Source organism: Felis catus, chromosome F2, assembly GCF_018350175.1.
Source record: "Felis catus isolate Fca126 chromosome F2, F.catus_Fca126_mat1.0, whole genome shotgun sequence".
In the NCBI taxonomy this organism is placed as follows: domain Eukaryota; kingdom Metazoa; phylum Chordata; class Mammalia; order Carnivora; family Felidae; genus Felis; species Felis catus.
The window spans coordinates 38,385,203-38,408,243 of record NC_058385.1 but is presented as its reverse complement, the minus strand read 5'-3'; the positions used below and the strand labels follow the sequence as shown (position 1 = coordinate 38,408,243).

The window sequence follows — 23,041 nt, the reverse complement described above, 5'->3', positions numbered from 1 at the left end:
AGAGCTGGGGAGAAATATGGAAAATTGGTTCTTATGAGCCAGGATGGGCTGACATCATCACACCGCTGTGTCTCACACTTACAGGAAAGTTACAGATAGTTCCCTGAATTCTGCCTAGGGTTTGAAACATAGCAAGCATTCAATAAACTAAAATAATTGATTTAAAACATCTTTCCAGCGTGTCATGTCACTAGGTCTCAAAAGTCTCCAGAAATCTCTACAACACAGACAAGATTTTGAAATAAAACACAGAGCTCAAGGCCATGTTGGAATCACCTTGTCTCCTGGTCCCACCACAGACATTCTGCCTTTCCTAACGCAGCTTCCTATGTTGCCCACCATGAGGGAGCAATCTAGACAGTTGAATCCAATGGTAGCCCCCAGTCAGTGCTGAGTGTGTTGAAATGAAGAAAGCACTCCCTGTGCTTAACGGAACCATCATAGTTTCCTTTCTGTCCTAAAGAACAACAGTACATAATTTATAACCAAACTCATAGCCACTTTTTTCAAAACAGATACAAACTTGAATATCTTGGTATGTGTAAACATCATTAACATCATTTCAAGTTGAACTGTGCTTCAAAGAGCATACATTTCTCTATATGAAATCATGCTTTTCTTTCTTCAAATCCTGTCACTACACTTCCATCATACATGGTAATGAGTTATTCAGTTTGCTAACTTACCACACACACATATTTTAAAAGGAGGTGATCCTGGGGCGCCTGGGTGGCGCAGTCAGTTGGTTAAGTGTCCGACTTCAGCCAGGTCACGATCTCGCGGTCTGTGAGTTCGAGCCCCACGTCAGGCTCTGGGCTGATGGCTCAGAGCCTGGAGCCTGTTTCCGATTCTGTGTCTCCCTCTCTCTCTGCCCCTCCCCTGTTCATGCTCTGTCTCTCTCTGTCCCAAAAATAAATAAAAACGTAGAAAAAAAAATTTTAAAGGAGGTGATCCTAATGAAATTAATTACTGAAATTCATTAGCATGTGTTTTGCAAAGTGACAAAATCTCTCAATGTCCACTCTGAATATTCCCCAGAATATTCAGAAAAAAACATTTTTTGTACCCTCTCTCTCTGTTCACTACTGGATTTCCTGTCAGCCTAGTAACTTAATAGAACAATATTTTTGTCCAGTAGCAAAATCAGTTACATTATCTTCTATTAGTAAAATGTTGTTACAGCTTGTCAGAGTCTCTTTGCACGTGCTTACTCAATAAGAGCTATCAGTTTTGGGGCACCTGGGTGGCTCAGTCAGTTGGGCAGCCGACTTCAGCTCAGGTCATGATCTCGTGGTTTCTGAGTTTGAGCCCCAGCTGGGCTCTGTCCTGACAGCTCAGAGCCTGGAGCCTGCTTTGGATCCTGTGTCTCCCATTCTCTCTCTGTGCCCTTCCCCCACTCATGTTCTGTCTCTGTCTCTCACAAATGAATAAACGTTAGAAAAAAATTTTTTTATGGGGTGCCTGGTTGGCTCAGTCAATTAAGCATCCAACTTTGGCTCAGGTCATGATCTCACGGTTCGTGGGTTCCAACCCCATGTTGGGCTCTGTGCTGACAGCTCAGAGCCAGGAGCCTGCTTGGGATTCTGTGTCTCCCTCTCTCTCTGCTCCTCCTCCACTCATGCTCTGTCTCTGTCTCTCAAAAATAAATAGACACTAAAAAAAGTTTTTTTTAAAGAGTTATGAGTTTTATCTCAACTGAAACAATTTTGCCCCTCCACCACAACAGAGATTTACAGACATTTTTGGTTGTCATAACTGGGTAAGGGGAAGTATTGCTGGCATCTAATTAGCAAAGGCCAGGGGTGCTGCTAGGCATCCTACAATGCGTAGGACAGCCCCAACAACAAAGAATTATCAGGTCCAAAGTAGTGTTGAAGTTGGAACATCATAAGCATTCACTGACCTGTCATATCTGGAGAAGGGACTGGCAGCTGCAGAGGAATAAAGGTTAAAATGAGGGTTTTCTTTTTTACTTTTCTAAGATAAGGGTCACTTGAGCACGTAGAAGGTAAATGCTAACATAGATTAATGTAAAGGAGAGAAAAAGGATAATTGAAATAATAACGATCAGGTGAACACAAAATGACCTTTGAATACTAACATCTTTGCATTATTTCCTCCTCTGTGGCCACAGGAAAGGAGGTATAAATGTAGGCATGGATAAGTTTGAAGGTGCAGGTTTGGATCACTGAAGGAATCAGACATGATGCCTTCAATTTTGTCTTAAAAATAAAGAGTAAGACCATCTGTTAACTGAGTTGTGAAGCAAGGTGTCATTGTGGAAAAAGGCATGAAGAAGGTGGTGAAAGCTGGGAATATGCTACAGGTTTTTGAAGAGAAACCTGGCCAGAGACAGAGGTGCTGAGGGATGACCCACTGGAATCCACACAGTTGTGGTTTTTCCCGTCCATATATTTTGTGCTTCCATTTAGCACTTAGTAGCCCAGATCCAACACTGAGAATTTACAGAATATGTGCATCAGAAAGCAAGGGAATGAATGCATTGCATGTACTAAAGAGCAAATGATTCGTACTTTATGATCTAGACTAGATAGAAAAAGAAATGATAGTACAATGTTTCAATTAACCAGGAGTAAAAGGAGAAGTAAAGGGATGTGAAGTGTCAATGACCCAGAAGAAAAGATATGGCTATAAAGCAATAGGGAACTGGAACATAGAAGGAACCAGTGCTCAAACTGCCATCTTGGACTTTAATTCTTCCAATTTAGAGCAGATGAAGATGATGTTAAGATCCAGACATAAGGGGCACCTGAGTGGCTCAGTTTGGTTAAGTGTCCCACTCTTGGTTTCAGCTCAGGTCATGATCTTGCAATTCGTGAGATCGAGCACCACATAAGGCTCTATGTTGGCAACGTGGATCCTACTTGGGATTCTTTCTCTCCCTCTCTCTCTGCCCCCCTCTTTGTCTCCCCCTCCCTCCCTCAAAAATAAATAAACTTTAACAAAAAAGAAGAAAAGATCCAGACGTGAGAGTGGAGGTGGTTTGTTGAAGTAAACACTGAAAAACTCGTTAAAATCAAGGATTCAAGGTGCTCTGCACTGAAGGTTCCTTGTTTTTTTTAAAGTTTATTTATTCATTTTGAGACAGAGAAAGTGTGAGTGGAGGAGGGGCAGAGAGAGAGGGAGAGACAGAATCCCAAGCAGAGTCTGTACTGTCAGGATAGAGCCCAACATGGGGCTCAAACTCACAAACCATGAGATCATGACCTGAACCAAAACCAAGAGCTGGTTGCTTAATTGGCTGAGCCACCCAGGCACCACAAGCTGAAGGTTGCTTGTATCAACCACCTTTACAAATGAACTTCCTGAGTAATTCTCTCAAATATTTGGGTGTCTATGAAAAATCTCCTGCTGGAAGTCCCACAATGACTAAAAAGTCTAACATCTGAAACTGAACTCATGTTTCCTCCAAATTTTCCTCTTTCCTTTTCCTGATCAGCCACATCAAATCTCCCGCCATGTTCTGTCAGTTCTACCTTCTTGAAACTTCTGGAATCTATCCTTTCTTTCCATCTCGCTCTCCCACCAACCTCCTCACTACTTCTGCAGAATCTCCTCCTACTTCCGACCCCAGCCACCAACATTCTGCCTTAAGGCCTTCACCCTACGTGAATTATTACAATAGTACTCAAATTAGTCTCCATGCAAACCTCTGCTGCCAAAATTGTCTTTTAAAATAAGAATTTGATCATAATACAATCCTGCTGAAAAATTTTCAATGTTCTCTTTTGTCCACAGAATGAATTCAAAATCCTTAGTATGTCATAATTGGCTCTCCTCAGCTGGTTTCTCCAACCCTATATCCTGGTAAGCTCAACCTTTGCCCTTACATGCCAGCCATCCCAAGGTACTTAGGGGTCTCACAAGAGGCCTGTGTCTTATCTCACAGCTATTACTAATGCTGTGCCTTCTTCTCACCCCATTCCTGGAACACTTCTTCAAAATGAAAATATCACCCACCTAAGCTTCTCTGGCTTCTGCCAAATGTTTCCACGTCCACTCCTTGGGCCTTATATATAAATCATACCACCTACAAACACTATGAAATAATCATTGTTGAAAAGTCTATCTTCATCTACCAGGCTTTTGTCTCTTTAAGAATGATATCTTAAGTGCCTATAAATACAACTTCTAAATTCAGTACTTTGAGCATAGCTGATGCCCAGTAAATAATTGCTATATTAACAAATGTCTTCTCAGATATCCCCAGGTACCCACAGCTCTCCCTGGAAACTCAAAATTTTCAAAGGCCTCCTTCTCTACAAGTGGTCAATTGTGGTAACTGTTCCTCCAAAGCCCCATGCCTCAGGAACAATGTATACATTCAGCAAGTCCTTCTGTTGCTTTCACTAGCCTAAAGTAGTGAGGGAGATCAGAAGGATCTGGTTTAGCAAGAACACCGTTAATGTAAACAAGGAGAAAGGAGGCTAGGATTTAATAATGACCAAACCAGAAGTGATAAGTAGGCTAACAGCAAATTAATATGGACTCTTCAGACCATTTCAGAACTCATGGGGTTACCCATTTGGAAGAATTAGAATTTCTAAATAAGCTAAAGCCTAACTTGCAAAGAGGAAAAGATTTTAAGTGTGGGGCTATGGCATTCAAAAAAATATATGTTAACAATTCTAAAAGGGACATGAATAAGATTTGTGACCAATGAGAAATTCAAGAAAATAAGTGATACACTTCATATCTAATCAGAATTGTGTAATGAGTAGGCTGATGATATCATTTGAACATAAGAAAGCCAAAAACTCTCTTCTGGGAACCCTTGTCTCACACACCCTGTACAAGTGGGAGTGAAAACAGGCACAAAGTGACCTCAAGTGAGGATCCTTTAGTATCTGCTGGATACTTGTCCCAAGAGAAGACCCTTAGAAGGAGTTGAAGAGAGGAGGCCAAGAGAAGCCTGGAAGGAGGGAGATAACTAAACTCCAGGCTCTAAACACACACACACACACACACACACACACACACACACACACACACACACCCCTTCCTCAATTCTGGCCAGGGAGAAGCGACCAAAGGTCCCCAAGCTCAAGCCCCTTCCTGCCTGCCTTCACTACACTTGGCCTTAAAGCTGATGGGACAGTGGCTCCAGAGTCCTTGTCAGGACTCTTGGTCTAAATATCACTGTAAAATGAACAACTGGTCTGCAAGGGCTTGTTTGTATCTTCTCACAATCCCCATCCCACACCTGCTTTAGACCCCACTTTTGTCCTCGTACCACCTGAGAACCAGCAGGGAAACAGGATTTTGTTTCCACGAGGCCCTGTGTGCTCCATCCCCAATGGTGTAATCTCCTTACAATGGAAATTAGATCACATCACTCCCTTGCTCAAAACCATCCAGGGGTTCTCATCTCACTCAAGATGAAACACAAGATTCCTCACACTGGCTTATATGATTCTTATGATTGGACCCTGCACCATCTTTGGCCCTGAGCATTCATTCTCTCACTTTCTCTATTTATCCCTCCACTCTGGCAATGTTGGCTTTTTTTCCAGAAATTCTGCACCTCTTCTTGGCATTCTGGTCTCAGATTTGTCCATACCATTAAAATTCAGAATAAAATGGAATCATACATTTAGGAGTTCAGATTCAACAGCCAGAAAAGTTTTCATTAATGCACAAAGACAATGGAAAGGTATTCTCACATGCATGAGCTAACTACCTTAACCAAAAAAATTACTCAAGACACAAAGCAACTGAAAGAGAGTAACAAAAGTAAAATTTGGAGGAATACATTTATTCTGCCTACCAAAATGCAACAATAAAAATTAGGAGGTGGGTGGGGAGATGGGTGAAATAGATAAAGGAGATTAAGCATACCCTTATGGTGATGAGCACTGAGTAATGTACAGAATTGCTGAATCATTATATTGTACACCTGAAACTAAGATAACATTGTATGTTAATTATACTTGAATGAAAATAAATAAAGTAGCTTCTTAGATCCATCTACAGAAAAAATTAAAAATTAAAATTAGAACACCCACTGCCCAATGTAAACAAGATTCGGGCAATCAGTTTGTGAGAAAATTTGCAATGTCATCAAAAAGCCTAAAAGTTATTCTTACTCTTTGTTAATTCTACTAGTAGGAATTCACCCAAAATAAATATTTGAAATGGGAACAAATGTTTATACACAAAGTATGTTTCTCAGAATTATTTAAAATTTAAAAATCTTTTCCCACATTAAAAAAAAATGACCTGGTAAGTTATAGGACATACCTGAATCCTCTGCCCTCTGTCTTTTAATTCCCTATGTTTAGGGAAACAAAACCTTGGGTCATCCCTGCCATCAGTTTTCCCTATCTCTGCACCCAAATAAAGAAGTCCCATTTGCAGAGTCACACATTAGGGTACACAGGAATCATAGTCACCAACTTCCAAAATGCTCTTAGTGGTTGCCAGAAATTCTCCTCTATTCAGTATGCTAGCCAACATTAATTCTATTTTTTCTTTGCGGGCCTATCATTCTTTGCCCAACCATGAAAGAGTCCACCACAGAGCTCACCACATTTTTTTTTCACTTTATTTTCTTTTCCCTAGGAAATTTTACCCAAATCCACAATTTCAATTAAATCTCTGTGCCAATGACTCTGGTTTCACACATGATAGCCAACTGCCTACTCAAAATCTTCACTTGAATGTCTTAAATGCAAGTCAAACTCACCATGTTCAAGATTGAACTCATGATCTGCTCTCCTGAGGCTTGTCTTTTTCCAGTGTTTTCTATCCCAGACCACAAAAAGCTTACTAGCCCATCACCATTTCCAAATTTACCTCTTAAACATCCCATGAATCCATTCAGGTCTTTCCACTCCTACTACTACCACCTTAGACGAAGTTACCACAATTTTTTTACTTGGCTTCGGTAAAGAACTACCAGAAGTCCACCCAACGTTCCCTCTGATCTCCTCCAGTACGTCTTCCACACTTCAGACAGAATGATCTTTTCAAAATGCAAATCTGATTATGTCACTTCCTGCCTAAAATCCTTTGAGATTTGTGTTGCTCTTCAAATAAAGATCAAAATCCTTACCATATCCTATATTCTTTGGCCATGGCCTCCTCTCATCCAATCTCTGAGCTCCAGCCACACTAAATTATCTCCAGTTCCCTGAACATCCATGTTCCCTCCAAGCCCTTTCCACATACTTGTCACTCTGTCTGAAATATGTCTTTTCCTTTCACTTAATTGATTCCTACTCACTCTTCAGCTCTCAGCTGTCACCTCCTCCAGGATGCCTTCCTTAACCAATCTGTTGAGTCAGGCTTCTGTTTTCTCTCACAGACCAGTGGGTTCTTTCTTTTAGTGTACTGATTTCAGTTTGTAATTATACATTCATAATGTTAATTACTTGATTAATATGTCTCCCACTATACTGCAGCTCTGAGAGAGCAGAGATCCCATCTGGTTCCTCACTATTATATTCCCAGTTCCTAGTGCAGGACTTAGTATATGACATGTATGGGTTTAGGACGACAGACTTCGGAATCAAACTGCCTTATTTAAATTTCAGCTCCATTGAAATTTATACTGGGACCACCAAACTTTTCCTACTCTGCGGATGCTTCCCCAGCACCCATCTTCCACCACTACCCAGGGAGTCTGCTACCTACAGATTTTACATGGTATGGTTTTACTACTTGGACATTTGAACAGGGGCTTGACTCTTGAGCCAAAGAAAACTAATCATAGGCCTGACCCAATCATCTGAAATCCAACAGGCTTGCCTAATCAAATACTCTCTTGGGAATTTAAACCAAGAAATATGGAAATAATTTACAATTGAGTTCTGGAAGCTGGAATAGAACAGTTATTACGTCAAGGACCTGGAGACTCCACAGTAGGCTATGTGTATGTTGAATTTATAGGAGACTGGAACCAAAGTATAAGCAGAGCAGCATTTGGAATATGGCCACATTATTCCAATATTATACCAACGAATTGCAACAAGTGTGATGACCTAATAGTTCATGCCACTGAAGATCCCAGATGCTCTTTGAGCTGAGAACATTCATTCCAATACCTTTGGGCTCTGCCCAGCCTTACTGTAGCTCCTTCTTAAATACCTGTGAAATTCTCTTCATTACATCTTCTCTATGTAACTTTAATTTCTATTTATGTTGTAACCGAAGAGCCAAAATAAAACACGTATACCAATTTCAACATGTCATAGAATTTTCTTGTCCCACCTTCAACAGATAAATGATTCTCTCCACTGTTTCTGAATTGCTCCAAATAACCTTCTTGGGTACTTTAATGCGAATCCTTCTTTGTAAAACATAAAAATTGACTTCTCCCTCCTCTCAATCTAACTAAGACTTTCAAACCTTAGTTACTCTTTAAAAAAATTTTTTTTTCAACGTTTATTTATTTTTGGGACAGAGAGAGACAGAGCATGAACGGGGGAGGGGCAGAGAGAGGGGGAGACACAGAATCGGAAACAGGCTCCAGGCTCTGAGCCATCAGCCCAGAGCCCGACGCGGGGCTCGAACTCCCGGACCGCGAGATCGTGACCTGGCTGAAGTCGGACGCTTAACCGACTGCGCCACCCAGGCGCCCCAAACCTTAGTTACTCTTTAAAAACAGTTTCAGGCTTTTGAAAGAAAATTATGTAATTAGTATCTCTCCACAGGATAGGGAAGCCGTATACCTATGGTATTATGGTGTTCTTTCACCCATAATTGTAAATCTCACAGACCTAGTTACAGATAAAAAGCAGTAATCAGCAGTAACTAAACTATAAAAGGCACTTTCCTTGGGGAATAACAAAGAAATCAAAGTTCCCAACCTCTGCCCTGAAATATTCTACAATTTAAACTGAAGAATTCCATCTTAAAATTTATTCAGACCAGGCAACAATTCAGAGTAGTGAACCAGAAGAAAGATATTCAAAGATTTTGTGAAAGCTGTTTATGGTTTGAAAACCAATTGTGAGATCTTTGGTCTTCCATTTTTTTATTCTGACAGGAAATTAAAATTTTAGTGGCCAAATTCTTGATGAGAACTGAAGAAAGAATGCCAATTTGTAGCTTCTGCCTTGGTTTCCACGCAAGCCCCAATGTGGTTTTAAGTAAAGCTCCTCAAAGGTGTAACACCTTTAATCCCACTCAACATACCTTTGTTCTTTTTTCATATTAGATATCAATGTTTCAAGAATTCTTGAATGCTTTTCTTTACCTTCTCTTAATTCACTGTTATTTTAACTAAAACACCCTTTCTTTTAAGCTCTTCATATAACTCAATCTATATGTAGTAATAGAACAGAGAAAGCATTGTCCTCAAAGGCCGGGAACTGGTTCAAATCCAAGTCCTCCACACAACTTCTTTGTACAAGTCATTTAAAGTATCTGAGACTGTTCTTAATGTATAAACAACAATACCCCCCTCAATGACTGTGGAGATCAAATGAGGAAGTATAAAATACTTAATAAACTTTAAAGCATTCTAGAAAAATTAGGTACTATACCAACATGTAGTCCATTTAGCAAGTCACGTTTATTGTTTTTCTGGCTTGTTAGGATCAGCCAGTATTTTGTCTTCCTTATTTACCCCCAATACTTGGCTTCATTTAAGCTCTACCAGGCAAGAGTAAAGGCATTTCACATGCTGCAAATGTATTAGCAAACTGATATAAGTACTTCCAGTTTCAAGATGGTAAGATAGCACAATCAGCAATATCCTTCTCCCACGACAAATCCTAGAAATGACACAAAGATACTTTCTAAAATAAAGAATAACTAGCCACTTAAATACAGGAAGAGAAATCCTCATAGGAACAGAAATCATGTGTAGATAGTATCACTTGAATAAGGAAGTATCAACCCAGGATGATATGAAAACCCCAGAAAAAATTCCCTCCACACACACACACACACACACACACACACACATGCACACACACAAATAGAAATGAAGGAACTCAGTACACAAAGGCAGTAGAGGTCTCCAGAAAAGAATGGGTAGTGAAACAACAGACAGGAGGATTACTGTACTCTCTCAGAAGCAGGTAGACACTGGGCTCATTCACCCATTCTTATCCCACAGCCACACTCCACCTCCCATCTCCAAACTTCCTTTCCCTGAATCCTGCACACATATACCCTAATAGGAGCAGTGCTTTGAATAGAAAGAAGTAAGAGGGACCCTGAGTGGCTGGCAACACAAGGGAAGAATAAGCAGCTATCAGAATGCATTATACCTGCTGGAATATTTTTAAGTATTTCTGTAGTGTCATTGACCAATACAAACTCCTGTAATAACTTTATCTTGTCCCATAAGGTGAACTGCAAAGACAGCTGCCAGCTCTCAGGAATCTTGTGTTCCAAATTCAAAAATAAGATGAAAGTTTAAAAATAAAATTACCTGAAAATAAGAGGTAAGAACTTATACCAGAAGAAATAGAGCTAATAAAACAAGACTTTAAAGTAATTAGTATAATTAATATCTTTAAAGAGGTATGTGAAATATTGCTTAAAGCAAGAATAAGAACCAATTTTAAAACTTGGAAATGTTGGGCTTTCTGAAGCAAAATTTGGCAACATTCATCAAAGCAGTTAAAGTATGCATAATTTTGATCTAGCAATTACATTTCAAAGAATCTTTCCTAAGGGAGTAATTAATGGTATGTACAAAGATTAGCTACAATGATATTCATTGAAACATCTTAATTGTGGCACACAGGTTTAAATCTCCTACTTGTCAAAAAATAGGAGACTGCTTTAATATAAACAATGTCAATATGATGCATCCATTAGAAATAGAGAGGTATGGTTGAATCACTATGTCATACACCTGAAACTAACATAACATTGTACACCTGATACTAATGTCAAGTGTAATTCAAAAAAAAGTTAACACAAACTAGGCCAAGCAAAAAAAAATTCAATAATTAAGTCAAATGTCCACAATAAATCTAGATACCCAATGGGGAAAAAAAAAGAAAGAAAGAAATAGAAAGGTAGGGAAATACTTTAAGAAATGGGAAAATTTTTTAAATAAAAATTGAAAAGGCAGATTATAAAACATGTATATATAAATAATACACTAATATGCATGAGTAATACTAATAATACTAACACATTAGCGTATATGACTATTCCATTAAAAAAAATCTACATGTGCCTGTACACACATGCATTCACAGACACTCCTGTCCCTCCTCCCCCCCCCAAAAAAAAAACAAAACTGGAAGAATAGGAAAAAATAAACCAACATGTTGATTTGGTTTCCCTGGCGCTTTCCCTTGGCCCCAGTATGCTTGCATTATAGGTCATTTTGCTTTTCTTTTTGCTTATCTCTATTTTCCAAGTAATCCACAGTGAAAAGATATTTCAAAAGTTTTTTTCTGAAATGATTAAACTTACATCACCCTAATTCTGATTTCTGATCTGCAAACTTTCAGAAGATGTGTTTGGGAATGGCAGCAATGGGAGATAGATGCCTCCTGTACTGGGTTAAAGGACTGAAAATACAGCTTCCCAAAGCAGACAGAATTTTCCCAGGGCTAAAAGTATTTCAAGGATTTCAAGAAAGCTATCTCAACATCTGTGCTGATTCTAAGATTCTCTCAGAAGTTTGAAAACTCTCCCACATATCTGGCCCATGAAGTATAAACGTAAGAATGTAGGAAGTATTTTTTCAAGTTCTCTGCTGGTTCAGCTCATGCATTTCAATAGTGAAGGCTGTTATGATCCCTAAGGAGGTGAAAACTGGTTTATGGAGGAGGCAAAACAATCTTAGATATCATAATTGCTTGTGGCCCTCACAACTCAATCCTACTTGACAATATAAACATGCACATTCTCTCTCTAGTGCTAAAATGTAATGGAGTAGGGGAGGAATTATTAGGGGGAAAATATCTAAAAATCTCCTAGCAAGAGGAGGACAATAATGAAAAAAAAAAAAAAAAGGAAAAAAAATAGTGAGAAATGTTGGTTCAGCTATAGGAACAGAAAACCCAAATTCTTTTTTTCACATATCCTCTCTCAGGTTGCTTAGAGCATTCACTATTTTTATTTATTTTTTTATTACACACATACTCACACATACACGTATGTACACATGTTCTTTTGTTTTAAAAAACTCAACCAATTGACTCTTCAACAACTTGCCTGTATACTCAAATGTGTAGACAAAAAATTATAAAATGCTAGATTTTTTCTAAGCATTGTGTTGCTTTCTGCTTTCAAATATAAGTGTCCAAAGCTTTGAAGAAGTGTCAACTGACAGCTATTAACATTAGTTAATATTAAAACAATAATAAAAGTTTTTCCAGAAACCCCATCCAAAAGATTTTCTCTGATCAGAACTGTGACACATGGCCACTCTCCACAAAAGGAGTTCAAAGGTAGAGGGTTTGAGATGGAGCCATCAACCATCTTCCCAACAGCACCTGCCACATAGGTTCATTCAAGTCTCTCTGATCATATGAGTAGCAGACTCTCTTTTATACTGTGATTTGTTCTTGCAATGTTGTAAGCCTGCAAACAGAGCAGTGCACAAAACACACAAAATCTGCCCTCCAGGACATAAAGTGCCCTGTGTGCTTTCTTCATGAACTACCTAAAGTTATATTTTAGGTATTTGCGTATTATGTCTCCCCCTGTAGAACATAAGATTTAAGAGGGTAAGGAGTTTATTTTTATTCACCTCTGTATCCAGAATGCCTAGAACAATAGTTCCTAGCCTACAAAAGACATGCAAATACATACTGAACAAATGAATTAATAGTAAAGAAATGTGACTAACGGAACTGTAGGACCTCTACCCAAGATCAGACAGCTTATAAATAGCAAAGCTAATGTTTTATGAATCTCTGACACAAAAGAAAGACATATCATCTCCTTAAATTCTAAACCAGTGGTGCCAAGGTGACTGCCATTGGTTTGCTGACTGGTACAAGATCAGGAAAGCCAATTATGAGCATCAACGTTCAACTTGGCTTCTGGTGATATCATGTTGGTAACCTGAAACGGACTATGGTGGGAGTTTTTACCCCATGGTAATCGGTAGATGTCACAAAAAGAGCTAGTTGTCAAACACTTACCGGCACACCACTGGATATTTCCTTTACATCCCACTTCCTTATCTATTCATCCTGAAAGCACTTAGATGAGCTACCCTTCCTTCTCTCCCTAGGAGCTGTCCTTACTTTGCTGCTTCTGTGGGACTCTGAGTTTTCAGCATGGTGCCCTCCTCTTGCTTTCTCCACTTTCCAAATCTCAAAATCTTTGAATAAGGATCACAGCCCAAGAAGGGTGGGGCAATACAGTAACTAAAAATTGTGACTATTCAACAAGCAAATCAGGCAAGATCATCAGGTGTAGGTGGGGAAAGAGAACAGCAGAATTTATGACCAGCTCTCTGTCTATGAAAATGGGCAGGGGCAGAACTTTTACTGGAAGACAGCGCCTGGTTGGCAGTCCTGGTCTTACTCTGAAGACGCATAAATCCTCTTGTTCCTTTTATGGGGACAGTTAGTGCTGGACTGACTCTACTTGTTATTCCCCAGAGGACATTCAGTGGAACTTGTACTCCAAAACAGTGAATACCTGAATAAAAATTCCATGGGAGTGTTGTAAAATAATTTCATAAAGTGGTCTCTTCCACTGTAATATTAAACACAAGCTACATGTTTGTTTTATTTTGTTTTGTTCCTGCTTTGCAGTGCATCTTTGATCCACGAGCATAAACTATAACTGTTCTTCCTGCCATCCAGTTAAAAAATTACTAGCACTAATTAGATTTCCAACAATACACCTCAGGTATGCATAGGTTATATTTTTTTTCCTCCAACCCCATTCTTCCATTATTCCTCCAACCCCTCATTCATCTCTGGGTCAGATTGCCCAAGGGGCACCTAGATATATGTAAGGGATAACCTAGGGGAAAAAGTGAGGGGTATCTTCTAGCATAACTTCTCTAAGGCCTTGACATCAATGATGGCAACCCCATGGCACTGTAACAGTGCTTGGGCTTTGAAAGTGAGAGGCAAAGACAGGAATCAGGACTAATGTAACACAAAGCACTAGCTAGGTTTCTAATGACTTACACTTGCTAGCTCAGTCAATTACTACAACAGCCAGTATTATCTGTGTTATTAAAAGCACAATGTGTGTATTCTGAAACAAAAAAACTACAGTATCAAAAGCCTCACGGTCTCCCCACAGTGACACACTCAGCTTTCCGTAATGTCACCTACTGTCTCCCCATCTGTGAGTTCATTCTCTGATATCCACTGCACTGCTTAGCTGTCTTAAGCCTTGTACGAACCCAGTGTCTTCTGTCTGGAATTATTTCCTTGATTTATAGCACTGCTTTCTCTTTAGTCTACCCTCCTAGAGAGTCGCACCTGCAGTTTCTTTGAAGTTCCCCCTTTAATCCAGGAATGCCAGCAACAAACTCTCTGACATGTACCTAAAAATATGCTCCAAACTCAGTATGTTTTCTTACCCTCAGCAGTAAGGTTAGAGGTTCCGTTTGAGGGAGACTTCAGATGTTACCAATTGTTCTTCCTAATTACTAGGCACAAAAAGCCCATTTCAGCAAGAGCTTGCAGCATCAACTTCCAATCTCCACTCCTTATCTCAAATGAACCTATTTCAAGGGTCTTGACTTCAATTTTGTAAAGTTAGCCAGAGCCTATAGAAGCATAGGGAGCTAGGCAGCAGGGGCAGAGGATTCAGAGATCAGTCCTATCTCTGGCTAGTTCAACTCACCCATGCCTTCCACAAAAATTAAAAGAACATACAATCGTGACAAACAGGAACCATCTATGATAATCAGGCATGGTATATTTATATAAGTTACTACCAGTAATTAAGAGTATTTGGAATTTGAAGTGACCTAGGTTTGAATTTCAGCTCTGCTATAGGTACATTAATCTCTTCCCAAGACCTTGGTTTTCTCATATGTAAAATGGGAAAAGCAATAGTACCTAGCTCGTAGAGCTATATGAAGATTAAATAAGATGGTGCTTCTAAAGTACTTAATACAAAACCAAATATATAGTTTTCAAAGAATATTAGTTATCATTGTTGGTTTTTATGCAGTAACTTTTATACATCCTCCTTAGCATATTAGTATTTCTGGCAATCATCTGTGACCTGGGTGGATGAAATCCTTAATTACTAACAATACAATAATATATCACAAACTGAAGAGCACCCCTCCTATGATGGCATTTGTCCACCCTGATGGTTCTGCCCCTATGCTCAGACTCAATCTAGTCCATAGAATTTTCTTTCCAGAATTTCCTAAAGGAAAGCTGCCCAGGTACTAACAAGAGAAAGAACTACTTTCTGGGCCTACTTCCCTGACACTTCTGGGTAGTTGTCTTCTTGATAAAGGTGGTTTTTTCCCCCCTTCATTATGCTCTAGAACATTGAGTCTTTACTGTCACTAATCACTGTACCTATCTACCATCATATCTCCTCTGCACATCAGTGTAATTTTTTGCATATGGGCAAAAAAACAAAAAACAAAAAACTTAAAGAAGGGGCAAAAAACAAAAAAACAAAAAACAAAAAAACAAGAGAAAGCTAACATTTATACATGAGTAATTTTCCATAAATTTATTTGATCCTCGCCACATAAAAATCTTATGAATAATGAGAAAAGTGGCCTCCTTTCCTCCTACCCTCACTACTGATTATAAATAAAATGTTAAATGCCCTGCAATTTAATATAGGGAGCTTTGGAAGTCTCCTGGGATACCTACTCAGCCAGGGCTCAGGTTTTTATTTTTGCTTCGGTTTGTATTTTAATATAGTCTCAATTATCTTCCAAGAACTTTAGGTGATTTATAGTAGAAGACTTATAAATTGTGGGCAATATAATTAGAACTCAAAAATATAGAAAAAGATGATCATTCTAATATTGTAATCTGTCAGGGGTGCCTGCCTGGCTCAGTTAGTACAGCATCTGACTCTTGATCTTGGAGTTGTGAGTTTGAGCCTCAAAATGGGTATGGAGATTACATAAAAATAAAATATTTAAAAAGTAAACAAATAAGTAAACAAACAAACTTCAATCTCTCAGTTCTGTTCTGAACTTCTTGGCACCCAAGGCAAAAAGAAGACTAGAGCTTGTATAACTTTAATTATCTCTTAAAGTTAAAGAGCAAGTATAACTATAAAAGAAAAGTAACACAGCTATTAAAGAGAAATTTACCTTAGAGTTGTCTTGTAAGACTAAGGAACACAGAGTCCTCTAAAGAAAATGGAGCAGGAAAGCAATATATGACCAAGTAAATAAAGTGGAAGATGTAGGAAGTAGGGACAGACTTCAAAGTCAGAGAAGAATCTTGAGACCCTCCCAGTGCTTGTGACTTATTGGCATCAGATGAAGAGTAGGGAGTAGAGAAATCAAGGGATGGCTAGGATCAGGCCATCAGCCATTCATTCATTCAACAAATTCATATTGAACGCTTACTACCTGCCAAGCACTCCCTTGGGCAATAAGAGTATAACAATGAATAAACAGACAAGTATCCTGCTGTCATGGGAATTTATATTCCCTTGGGCATAAAAGAATGGAGAGTAGATAAAGACAGACAGAAAGCAGGTAAACAAATAAATAAATGTTTATAACAGAGGTAAGTACCATAAAGAAATTTTTTTTTAAATTGACATAACAATGAGATGGCTACTTTGGGTATCCAGGGAAGGATTTCCTGAGAAGTTGGTATCTACTCAGAGACCTATAATGATACAAAAGAGCCAGGCATGGGGAGATGAGGGAAGACTATTTCCTCAGAAAGGCAGGAAATAAGGAGACCATAAATACTACTTAACCAGAGAACCAGATCTAGTATCTATGCATCAGCAAGAGAATGATCTGACTGAGTCACAGTTAGAGTGCTTTGTTGTTTCATAGTCTGCTACCTAGAAGTGAGCAGAGGTGAATGTTCATTAAAGAAAAGGAAATGTGTTGCTTGCTGAAGAAGGCAAATGAGGTTTTCAGAATAAAGTCACTCAAGTTTTCTCACTGTCTTAATGAAATCTATCAAAAACTTCCAAATCCAGTAATAGAAAATAAGGTAATTCAGACAAAATATCTCAATAAACATAAATATATATTAGAAATCTTCAAGGTATCAAAGAACTAATATGACCAATAGAAAAACCAAGACATGATCTAGGAGCAGATAGATATTGAAAGAAATGAGTCCCACATTTAAAACCACTTTTGTTCCCTGACACCAGAAAGAAATTTTCATATTTGAATAAGGGTAAATAAAAAAAATATCCACCCCATATAGATAGCAGCTCTACTTTGAATATTCTAGGTAACTCTTAAGCATTGAAACTAAAGTGGTACTGTATTATTATTTCCACTGTATTACAGTGATGCCATTACATTACTGTAAAAGTGGCCAAAAAAAAGAAAAAAGAAAACAAAACTTCTCCGGGAAGTTACATCATCTGGACCTCAAGCTATTTCAAAAATAATTTTTCAAATACGATGTCCTGGATATAATCAAATATAACCAAGCATTGTATATACAGTTGTCATATCACTGTTATATACCTGAAACTAATGCAATATTAAATATGTGTGTGTGTGTGTGTGTGTGTGTGTACACTTAGAGAGAGAATATTGATCCATATCTATATATCACATAAGAAGAAAAGATGGTACATTGGGTTGAATAGCATCTCTCTGGAGAACTCTGAGTGATACAGATAAACTACACAAACAACAGAAGTCAACCCAAAAGTACTTCCCAATACTGAGTTTACCAGACTCAGACATTAAAACAACCATACTTAACACGTTCCAGGAAATAAAAGCTAAACTTAAATTTTTTAGTAGACAACTGAAAAATATGGAAAATAACATGGTAGATTTGACGGGGCGCCTGGGTGGCTCAGTCGGCTGAGCGTCCAACTTCAGCTCAGGTCATGATCTCGCGGTCCGGGAGTTCGAGCCCCGCGTCGGGCTCTGTGCTGACAGCTCAGAGCCTGGAGCCTGTTTCGGATTCTGTGTCTCCCTCTCTCCCTGACCCTCCCCCGTTCAAGCTCTGTCTCTGTCTCAAAAATAAGTAAACTTTTAAAAAAAAAATTAAAAAAAAAAAACATGGTAGATTTGAAAAAGAACCAACCAAAAATTGTGCCACTGAATAAAATGGAAATAACCTAATGGATGGGTTTAAAAGTACATTAGACACAAATGAAGAGTAAATTATCACATTGGAAAATACAAAATACAATAGGAAGAAATATCTAGAATGAAGCACAGAGAGACAAAAGGAGAGAAAACAGGGTAAGACAAAAAAAAAAACCATAAAGTGAGAGGTTGTGACATATAGGAAATTAGAGTTACCAAAGAAGAAGGGGGAGACAGAAGCAGTATTGAAAAAGACAGTAACTAAGAATTTTTCAAAAAACAATGAAAGATAGTAATTTACATACTTAGGAAGCCAAATAAATTCCAGGTCGGACAAATTAAATGAAGTTCACACCTAGACACATCATATTGGAAATGCAGAATATGAAAGACAATGGGACAATGTTTAAAGCTGCCAGGAAGAGAAAAACAGAATGCCTGAGGGGGAACAACAGCTACAGTTTTCCCAGAACTCTAAGCAGCAACAATAGACGCTAGAAGCTGGTGTTTTCAAAGTAATGAAATATAATACTGTCAACTTAAAATTCTATACCCAGTAAAAGTTATTCGTCAAAAATAAAGTGAAAAGAATGATAGTTTTAACTCAAACTATCAAAAACTGGGAAACTGAACAAGTAGACTCATACTCAAAGACGACTAAAAACTGTGATTTGAAGCTGGAAGCAAATATAGAATCCCAAAGGAAGATGCAAGATAGGTGGGGAAATGGGGCACCTGGGTGGCATAGTCGGTTAAGCGTCCGACTTCAGCCAGGTCACGATCTCGCGGTCCGGGAGTTCGAGCCCCGCGTCGGGCTCTGGGCTGATGGCTCAGAGCCTGGATCCTGTTTCGGATTCTGTGTCTCCCTCTCTCTCTGCCCCTCCCCCGTTCGTGCTCTGTCTCTCTCTGTCCCAAAAATAAATAAACGTTGAAAAAAAAAAAAAAGAATTAAAAAAAAAAAGATAGGTGGGGAAATGAACAACAACAAAAATTTGAAACCTGCAAATAAATCTAAATGAGTACCATCCGTGTAAAATAATAATAAAACCTTTTAAACTAGAAAGTTACATTTAAAATACATGGGGCGCCTGGGTGGCGCAGTCGGTTAAGCGTCCGACTTCAGCCAGGTCACGATCTCGCGGTCCATGAGTTCCAGCCCCGCGTCAGGCTCTGGGCTGATGGCTCAGAGCCTGGAGCCTGTTTCCGATTCTGTCTCCCTCTCTCTCTGCCCCTCCCCCGTTCATGTTCTGTCTCTCTCTGTTCCAAAAATAAATAAATGTTGAAAAAAAAAATTTAAATACAATTGTATTTATGTATTTATTTGTAAAGTTATCCAGAGAGAGAGAGAGAGAGAGAAATACACACAGACACAAGTGGGGGAGGGGTAGAGAAGGAAACAGTCACAAGCAGGCTCTACGCTCCATGCTGAGCCTGACTCAGGACTCAATCTCACGACCATGAGATCATGACCTGAGCCAATATCAAGAGTCAGATGCTTAACTGACTGAGCCACACAGGCACCGCAAAATACTATTTTATTTAATATATGAAATTATAATACATACAAAATATCTAAGAATGGAGGTCAATAAATAGATTTAAAGTATCCTAAAGTTTTTGCACAATTCTTAATAATACACTTTCATAAAGCAAGTAGGATTTTTTTAAGGTAGTAAATCAAAAGAATAACAGAATTGTATACAAACTCTTTACAAAGAATTTTTAAAAAAATGGAATCATAAAAATCTCCAATCAGGATGCCTGGGTGGTTCAGTAGGTTAAGCGTCGGACTTCAGCTTCAGGTCATGATCTCATGATTGGTGATTTCAACCCCTGCATTGGGCTCTGGGCTGACAGCTTAGAGCCTGGAGCCTGCTTCAGATTCTGTGTCACCCTCTCTTTCTGCCCCTCCCCCTGCTCGTGCTCTCTCTCCCTCTCTCAAAGAATAAATAAGTATTAAAAAACTTCTTTTAAATAAAAAAAAAACAATCTCCAGTCATTTCAAAGAAGGGAAGGAGAGAAAAAGGAACACATTACAAATATACAGGAAGATACTGATTCGGCCCCAAATAAATCAGCCACTACATTAAATTTAGATGAACTAAATGCTGCAATTTAAAGACAAAGATTATCATATTGGGCTTTTTAAAATAAAGAGTCATGTGCTATTTATAAGAAACGTATCTAAAACCTAAGGATATAGAAAGGCTGAAAGCAAGGAATTAAAATAGATATATTCTGCAAACATGAATCAAAATAGATGTAGCTGATTAATATGAGAAATTCCACATTAATATGAGAAAATCCAACTTTAAAGCAAAAAAAGCATTATTAGCCATAATTCAGAATACATAGGCATGAAGCCAAGACATCAAAATTATAAGAAGCACCACTAATGATTCCCATGCACTCTAAAATCCGTATGATAAGGCTACACACTTTCTAAGGAGTATGAGCCGGAAACCATAGAGGAATAAACAGTAAATCCTTAAAACCAGGGTTTCCAAACCAAGACACCAACATTTTAGACCAGATAGTACTTCGTTACAGGAGACTGCCCCGTACTTGATAGAATGTTTAGCAGGATCTCTGGCCTCTACCTACTAGATGCTAGCTAATAGTACCACAATTCCTCAGTGGTGACAACCAAAAACACCTCCAGATATTGCCAAAAGTCCCCGAAGGGCAAAATCTTCTCTGGTTGAAAATTACTGCCTTAGCGCAACTTTTTGGTTACTCATTCTCACACAGGAGTTTTGATTTTTCAGGCAACACAAAGCAGATATGTTTGTTAGGTAAAGTCCATATCCACCCAATCCATCCTTCTATCCACCATCTGTCCATTGAGCAAGTATCTACTGCTTGCCTAGTTTGCATTAGAGGCACTGTTCTAGGTGTTGGGAATACATCATTGAAAAGACACAACAATCCCTGCTTTCAAAGAGCTTACATTTGGGAGTGGGGATAGGGGGTGGAAAAAAAGTCATCATCTAAATAAAAATCAATGCTTAAGTAGGCTGCATTACTGAATGTCAATCAAAGTCTCTCTTTAAAATTTTTCTCATTTTTTACTACCCTTGAAAAGTACTGGCCCTCATTTTGAAATCATTTAAAATCAGCTTTTATCACAAGGCAAAAAAAAATAGTACCTCTCACTCTGACTCGATGAGCAAATAACCCTATGCTCCCTTTCTCTCAACACATGAGGTGGGTGTTACTTAAATTTGGGGATCTCCATTTCGAAGATAAACAGCATCCCTTTTGTCTCCTCAGTGTCTTTAGCTACAGGGCTAGAACAAGAAAATTTCCAAGGGTAACAAATGAGAGTTAAACCTTGTCCACCAACCACCCCCCACCATGTGGAACAGGGTACTCTGTGGCACTTACAGGAATCCAAGACCAGCCCGTCTTGAATTCTGATATGCGCACATACAGAAGTAAAAAGGCAGAACTCAGGTTATTTACTTTAGCTAAGCAGGGAATATCAGTTATACCTATAACTTAATTTAGCCCTCAATTTTTGAACCAGAGTTTTCACAAAACCCTCACTGCTTCCAGGGCAATATTTTATGAATTTTCTCTAAGCTTTTCATTTCAAAAAGTCTATCTCATGAAATTTTAGAATTAGAATGGTGAAAGAAGCAATCCCATATAATTCGACACCCTCCTTTTTGCCTTCCCCCATATAAGAAAGAGCAGAAAACATGATCTCATTCTCGTAAAAGTAGTGACAGGCAAGGCATTTAGTCAAGTTTTGGAACTCACTAATTCTCTATTAGCTAAGCTTACATCACTTACATAAAACCACAGAGGCCACAAGGGGTTTTCATTAGGCAAGCGTTGGCCCATATCCCATTTTTTTAAAGGTCACTGAATGTTGTTTTAAATGTATATCTCCTAATAAACTGAGCCACTGCAGGCAGCACCAACAACCAAAGAAAATATACTATTTTCAAATTAAGGTCAAATTTTAAAAAGGATTTAATGAGCTTCAAGGATACGGTAGACCTTTCCTTAATATTCAACAGAGACAGAAAATAAACTACAGATATGGCAACAAGAACAAAGCAGATCTCTAATGTTGCTGTTCAAGAGGCAGAAAAGCAAAGAGGATGAGGTAGACGATTGAAATTTCTCATGGGCTATTGAACAAAGTGAATACCTCAAACCAAAACACTAGATGGTGGAGACATTTGGAAGTGTCCTTGAACACAGCTTCATGGATATTTCCCTGATTATCAGTTTTAAACTTTTAGGCTGCTTTCTAATCATCTTGCAACAGAGTTTCAAAAGTTTGAATAGAAGTTTTGATTTAAGGAAACATCACAATTTCATTTTCCCAAGCATCTCCTTTCCCACGATTGCACCGCACTTTTGACCACTCAAGGACACTTTTGATCATGGACATTTTGAAATTTTATATAACCGTTCTCCACATGTTCGGTCAGTTTCACAGAAATATTTCTCTTTATCCAAAGCTAAATGGCCTCTCTATGTGTAGTGCACATATGTGTATGCAACTGCTCATATACAGAAATCATTCTACTGAAGGCAGGTGATCTTATGTATAAACGATGAAAGTCATTCAACAATAACATGGCTTTCGGGGAGCCTGGATGACTCAGTCCGTTGAGTGTCCGACTTTAGCTCAGGTCATGATCTCACGGTCTGTGAGTTCGAGCCCCGTGTTGGGCTCTGTGCTGACAACTCAGAGCCTAGAGTCTGCTTCGGATTCTGTGTCTTCCTCTTTCTCTGTCCCTCCCCCTTCATGCTTTGTGTCTCTCAAAAATAAAAATAACCATTAAAAAAATCTTTAAAAAAAATAACATGGCTTTCTTCACTTGATATTGAATTAACCACAGAAAAGTAAAACAAAAGACAGTGGAAGCA

General features: G+C 38.6%; 1 protein-coding gene across 4 annotated transcripts in view; it reads right to left on the bottom strand.

The window, feature by feature from the left end:
• Nucleotides 1-23,041, bottom strand: part of LRRC69 (leucine rich repeat containing 69) — a 79,665-nt gene that overhangs the window by 23,006 nt on the left and 33,618 nt on the right. The gene's annotated exons all lie outside the window — the stretch shown is intronic.